Source organism: Solanum stenotomum, chromosome 9, assembly GCF_019186545.1.
Source record: "Solanum stenotomum isolate F172 chromosome 9, ASM1918654v1, whole genome shotgun sequence".
Lineage (NCBI taxonomy): Eukaryota > Viridiplantae > Streptophyta > Magnoliopsida > Solanales > Solanaceae > Solanum > Solanum stenotomum.
The window spans coordinates 37,051,834-37,057,982 of NC_064290.1; the positions used below are offsets into that span (position 1 = coordinate 37,051,834).

The window sequence follows — 6,149 nt, forward strand, 5'->3', positions numbered from 1 at the left end:
ATTGAAGTTGAACTTAGAATTTGAACGTGAACTTAGAACTTGAACTTAGAATTTGAAGTTAAACTTACAACTTGAACTTGAAATTAGAACTTGAACTTAGAAATTGAACTTGAACTTTGAAGTTGAATTTGAACTTAGAACTTGAACTTGAACTTAGAACTTGAACTTGACCTTAAAATTTGAACTTGAACTTGAACTTGAACTTAGAACTTGAACTTGAACTTGAACTTAGAACTTGAAATTAGAACTTGAACTTGAAATTAGAACTTGAACTCAGAAATTGAACTTGAACTTTGAATTTGAACTTGAACTTAGAACTTGAACTTGAACTTGAACTTGATCTTAGAATGTGAACTTGAACATGAAATTAGAACTTGAATTTGAACTTGAACTTAGAACTTGAACTTGAACATAGAACTTGAACTTGAAATTAGAAGTTGAACTTGAATTTAGAACATAAACTTGAACTTAGAATTAGAACTTAAACTTAGAACTTGAACTTGAAATAAGAACTTGAACTTGAACTTTAAACATGAACTTAGAATTTGAAGTTGAACTTAGACTTGAACTTGAAATTATAACTTGAACTTCGAACTAATTAGCTTGAATATATAACTAATTAAGTTTAGAAATTAGATATTAACTTGAATTGAAAACTTGAATTTATTAAAGCTTGAATATATATATATATATAACTACTATTCTTGGATTTGAAGTTTATATTTAACTAATTTTAGAACTTTTCGTGCTAGGCAACTGAGGAAGCTCAACATCTAAAAAAGTTGATACAAGACTATATTGCTTCTTTCATCAAAGTAGGAGATAAGGTTGGTGCTTCTAAATTTCTAAAGTTCCAGTACAATTGTTTTCAATAATGTGTTTGTGTTCATTTAGTATTGATACTTAGCTTTAATTCTAGTGATAATTTTTTTTGTGTCCATCGATTGTTTGCTAAGCATAAGTACCAACACTGTTGATCCTATTGATGACAAAATTGATTTTCTTGCAAGATCGATTTGTGTCCATCTAGTGTTGACACTTAGCTTTAAATTTAGAAATAATCTATTGTTCAGCATAAGTACCAAAACTAGTTGATCCTATTGATAACAAAATTGATTTTCTTGCAAGATCTATTTGTGTCCATCTAGTGTTGACACTTGACTTTAAATTTAGAAATAATATATTTGTTAAGCACAAGTACCAACAGTAGTTGATCCTATTGATGACAAAATTGATTCTTTTGCAAAATCGATTTGTGTCCATCTAGTGTTGACACTTAGCTTTAAATTTAGAAATAATATATTTGTTAAGCATAAATACCAACACTAGTTGATCCTATTGATGACAAAATTGATTTTCTTGTAAAATTGATTTGTGTCTATATAGTGTTGACACTTAGCTTTAAATTTAGAAATAATATATTTGTTAAGCATAAGTACCAACACTAGTTGATCCTATTGATGACAAAATTAATTTTCTTGCAAAATCGATTTGTGTCCATCTAGTGTTGACACTTAGCTTTAAATTTAGAAATAATATATTTGTTAAGCATAAGTACCAACAGTAGTTGATCCTATTGATTTAGTTAATTGGTGGATTTAGTTAAAGTTGTTATGTTGTTTAAATAAGTTAAAATAAATAATGTGATTTAGTTAATTGGTGGATTTAGTTGTTTGAATTAAGTCAATACTACACTAGTTAAAGTTATAAAGTTGTTAAGTTGTTTAAATAAGTTAAATTAAATAATGTGGTTTTGTTGATGGATTTAGTTGTTGGAATTAAGTCAAAACTAAACTAGTTCAAGTTAAAAAGTTGTTAAGTTGTTTAAATAAGTTAAACTAAATAATGTGGTTTAGTTGGTGGATTTAGTTGTTGTATTAAGTCGAAACTAAACTAGTTAAAGTTGCTAAGTTGTTTAAATAAGTTAAAATAAATAATGTGGTTAAGTCAATACTAAACTAGTTTTAGGACTACTACTAGTAAAATTATTATTAAATTTTATTTATAATAGAATTGAATATCTATATTTTTGTAGATGGATCATCGTTTGTGGATTGTATAATATGCATTATGAAACTAGTGCTGGTTTGAAACCTGAGTTTATTGACGGTGTTAGAAATTTTTTTGAACATACAATGACACTTGACATTTTCAAGAATAATGGATTAGTTAGGTGTCCTTGTAGTGCATGTAAGTGCTTAAAATATTTTAAACCAGATAGAGATATGGTTCATTTGTACCGTAATGGATTTAAGCCTAGATATTTTGTATGGATTGATCTTGGAGAAAGTGATGGATTGGATGGTATGTTTTATAATTCGATGCCTATGGATGTATATAATATGGTTTCACCACATGGCCAAATTAGGGTTGAACATGTTAGGGTTGAACATGATAGGGTTCATGAAATGATCAATGATGCTTTCGGGGTTCAAGGTAGGATGGAACCGGAACAATATTTTGACGAAGCTCCTAATGAAGAAGCAAGACGCTTTTATGATTAATAAGAAGAGTCTAGTTGTCCACTATGTGAAGGGAGTTCGCATTCTGCCTTGTCAGTTGCGGTTAGATGAATGAATATTGAATCAGATTGAAATATTCCTAATGCTGCTATGGACTCAATGGTTGATCTTTTGGGTGAACTAGTTAATCCAGAGTTTAACATACCAAAGAACTTCTATCAGGCAAAACGTTTGGTGTCCAAGTTAGGATTGACGTATGATAGAATTCATTGTTGTGTTAATGGCTGCATGTTGTTTTACAAGATTGATAGTGAATTAGAAAATTGTAAGTTTTGTGGACATGCTCGTTATAATAGGACTCTGGCTGAAAACATGGTCCCAGTTCAGGCGATGCATTATCTACCTCTCATTCCTAGGTTAAAGAGGTTGTATGCATCAATGAGGTCCGCCCTACATATGAGATGGCATCGTGAATATAGAAGGCCGCCGGGTGTCTTGTCTCATCCATCTGATGGTGAAGCATGAAAGCATTTCGATAATGTATATCTTGATTTTGCTAGTGAAGCAAGAAATATTAGATTGGGGTTGTGTTCAGATGGCTTCACACCATTCTCTAATAATGCTTTGCCTTATTCATGTTGACTGGTATTTCTTACTCCGTATAATCTTTCTCCTGAAATGTGCATGATCAGTCCCTACATCTTTCTAAGTTGTGTTATTCCAGGTCCCCGTAATCCAAAAAGTTTGATTGATGTCTATCTACAACCATTGATAGATGAGCTCAAACAATTGTGGTTTGAAGGCGTTTTGACTTATGATATATCAACTAAGCAGAATTTCGTTATGCGTGCTTCATTAATGTGGACTATTAATGATTTTCCTGCATACATGATGTTGTCTGGTTGGATGACAACTGGAAAGCTAGCATGTCCGTATTGCATTCATGGAAAATAGTAAGGCATTCACTTTAAAGAATGGCAGAAAAAATACATGGTTTGATTGTCATCGCTAGTTCTTGCCAATGGACCATGAGTTTAGAAAGATGAAAAATACATTTAGGAAAAATAAGGTTGAAAGTGACCCCCCACCTCCATTACTCACAGGGCATCAAATTTGGGATAGAGTTTCTCAATTACCTAAAGTTACAGAAGCTTCACCTTCTAGACTTCCTGGATATGGTGTTGAACATAATTGGACCAAACAAAGCATATTTTGGGAGTTGCCATATTGGAAGGACAATCTGCTACGACATAATCTAGATGTGATGCACATTGAAAAAAATTACTTTAACAATTTGTTTAACAACGTGAAATTTTTTAGTGGGTAAAAAATTTGAGGATGTCGGAGGGCTATGCTTCAAATTTAGGAAAGCGGACAACTATGAATGAAGGAAAATTGATAGGTATGAAAAGTCATGATTGTCATGTGTTCATGTAAACTTTAATTCCTATCGCTTTTAGTCATCTACCCGAAAGGATATGGAAACCAATCACAGAGATAAGTCTTTTTGTTTAAAGATTTGTGTTCTGGAAAGTTGTTGGAGAGTAGTTTAGACAGGATGGAGGAAAATATTCTTGTTACTTACTACTACTAAGTTGGAGAAGATATTTCCATGTGGTTTCTTTGATGTGGTGGAGCATCTTCCAATTCACCTTGTACAGAGGTTCGGTTCAAACAAGATGGATGTATCCATTTGAGAGGTATCCATTTCAAATATTCACTAAGTTATATATATTCGCCAAGTCTTTTATATATTAATATATATATATATATACACATATATACATGCAGAAAAATTGGTAGTTCGAAGCAAACGATTAAGCAACGGGGAAGGATCGAAGGATCATTTGTTCAAGGTCATATTGGGAGAGAAACTGGTGATTTTTATTCTTATTACTTTGGTAATGATGTGTCATGTAGGAGAAATAGGCCCAATCGCAATGATGAAGGTGATATTGATCCTTTATTTCCACCGATATCAATTTTTAATCAAAATGGTCGAGGATCTAAAAAATGTGGAAAGCGGCTTCACTGATATGGAAATGCAATTAGCTGTGACACATATTTTGCTTAATTGTCCAGAGATTCAATCATATGTCAAGTAAGTGTTAAAAATATGTTAATAAATTACATACTAATAAGTTCATTAACTAACGAAATACTTGAATGTAAAATGATCAGCTTGTTCATAAACACATGGGGTAATGAAGCCATCTATACAGAATTTTCCAAATGGTTGAGGAACTATGTAAGTGTGCAGTCACTAAGTATTTAATAATATATTCATGTTATACTAAATTATATTACTTGAAATAACAATCACGTAGGTTTGCAATGAATACTCAAGTGTCCAACATTTGCAATTAGTGAAAGAAGTAACACTTGAACCTGAATCTCAAGTACTGACAATGAATAAGTATTGTGTCAATGGTTTTAAGTTTCAAACTGAAGAAGTTTCTAGGAACATGAAAACAAATAATAGCGGTGTCTACATACAAGGTGATGTTGATGGTACTGGTCAAACTATTGAATATTATGGTGTCATTGAAGAGATTATTGAAGTGAGGTATTCAGGTTAGCCAAAGAAGAAGATTGTATTGTTTCGGTGTGAGTGGTTTGACCCATCACATAGAGGCACAAATGTGGACCATCAACATAATATAATTGAAGTTAAGCACACCAGGAAATACAGAAGTTATGATCCTTTTATTATTGCACAAAATGCTAAACAAGTGTACTATGCTTCATATCCATTGCGTAGAGACAAAGTTGATTGGTGGGTTGTTATAAAAAGTAAGCCTTTGGAAAGAATTGAAATTGACAATGTCTTAGATGTAGCGTATCAAAATGATGTTGCAAGTGTTCAACAACAAGTTGATGTTGAATTGGAAACCACACTACAACATCCTCAACACATATTAGAAGAAGTATCTGATGATGAGATACTGAATGTTGAAGAAGAAATATCTGAGAATGAGTAAAATGATTCATTTGATGACGAAGAATGGGATGATAATGAAAATGAAACAACTGAGGAAGAAGAATGGGAGAATGATGGAATTGAAATAAACGAGGAGGAATAGTGTAGAATGAAAGCTAGCTAGTATATATGTAAGTGTATTTTGCTAATTTTATTTAATTTATGATTTTTATATATATTATACATGTAAATTTGCATACAGATGTCATCAGGCGGTGACGGTGATAGACATCACGAGCATCTTGGAGTTAGCTAGACTAAACAGGCTAAGAAGAAGAAGTCTAGGAGACCGATAGATCCTGAGGATATTGCAGGATCTATTTCTTCTGCGCCAGAGCGCATCAGCCATGATATTCATTTATTTGTTGTTCCGTTTGGTACAACGGATCCTCGACAATATTATCCTAATTACCGTCGACCAGTTGGTGCTTCAGCTACTTCACAGCCATTGCCTTCACGACGCTACGAGGACCTACCTTTACAGGCTATTCATCGAGCACGACCCTTATTGGTAGGTACTCCATCTCCCACAGGTACATCTCCTCAGGTATCTGCCATGAGGCTTGGCGATTCTAGTAGCGAGAACTCAGATGCTATGGCCAGTACGCCTCCATTGACTTAGCATTTTGTGCATCCTGATGTATCACCCTCGTCTACAGCTACACCTAGTGCTACACCACATGATATGATGTCTACTCTAGCTCCTT

General features: G+C 32.9%; 1 long non-coding RNA gene across 1 annotated transcript; it reads left to right on the top strand.

Annotated features, from left to right (window-relative positions):
• The first annotated feature begins 755 nt into the window (after positions 1 to 755).
• On the top strand, positions 756 to 5,786 carry LOC125876957 (uncharacterized). The gene is made up of 2 exons (XR_007447563.1): positions 756 to 827; positions 5,645 to 5,786. It is a non-coding gene; the product is annotated as an uncharacterized LOC125876957 (long non-coding RNA).
• Positions 5,787 to 6,149: the final 363 nt, after the last annotated feature.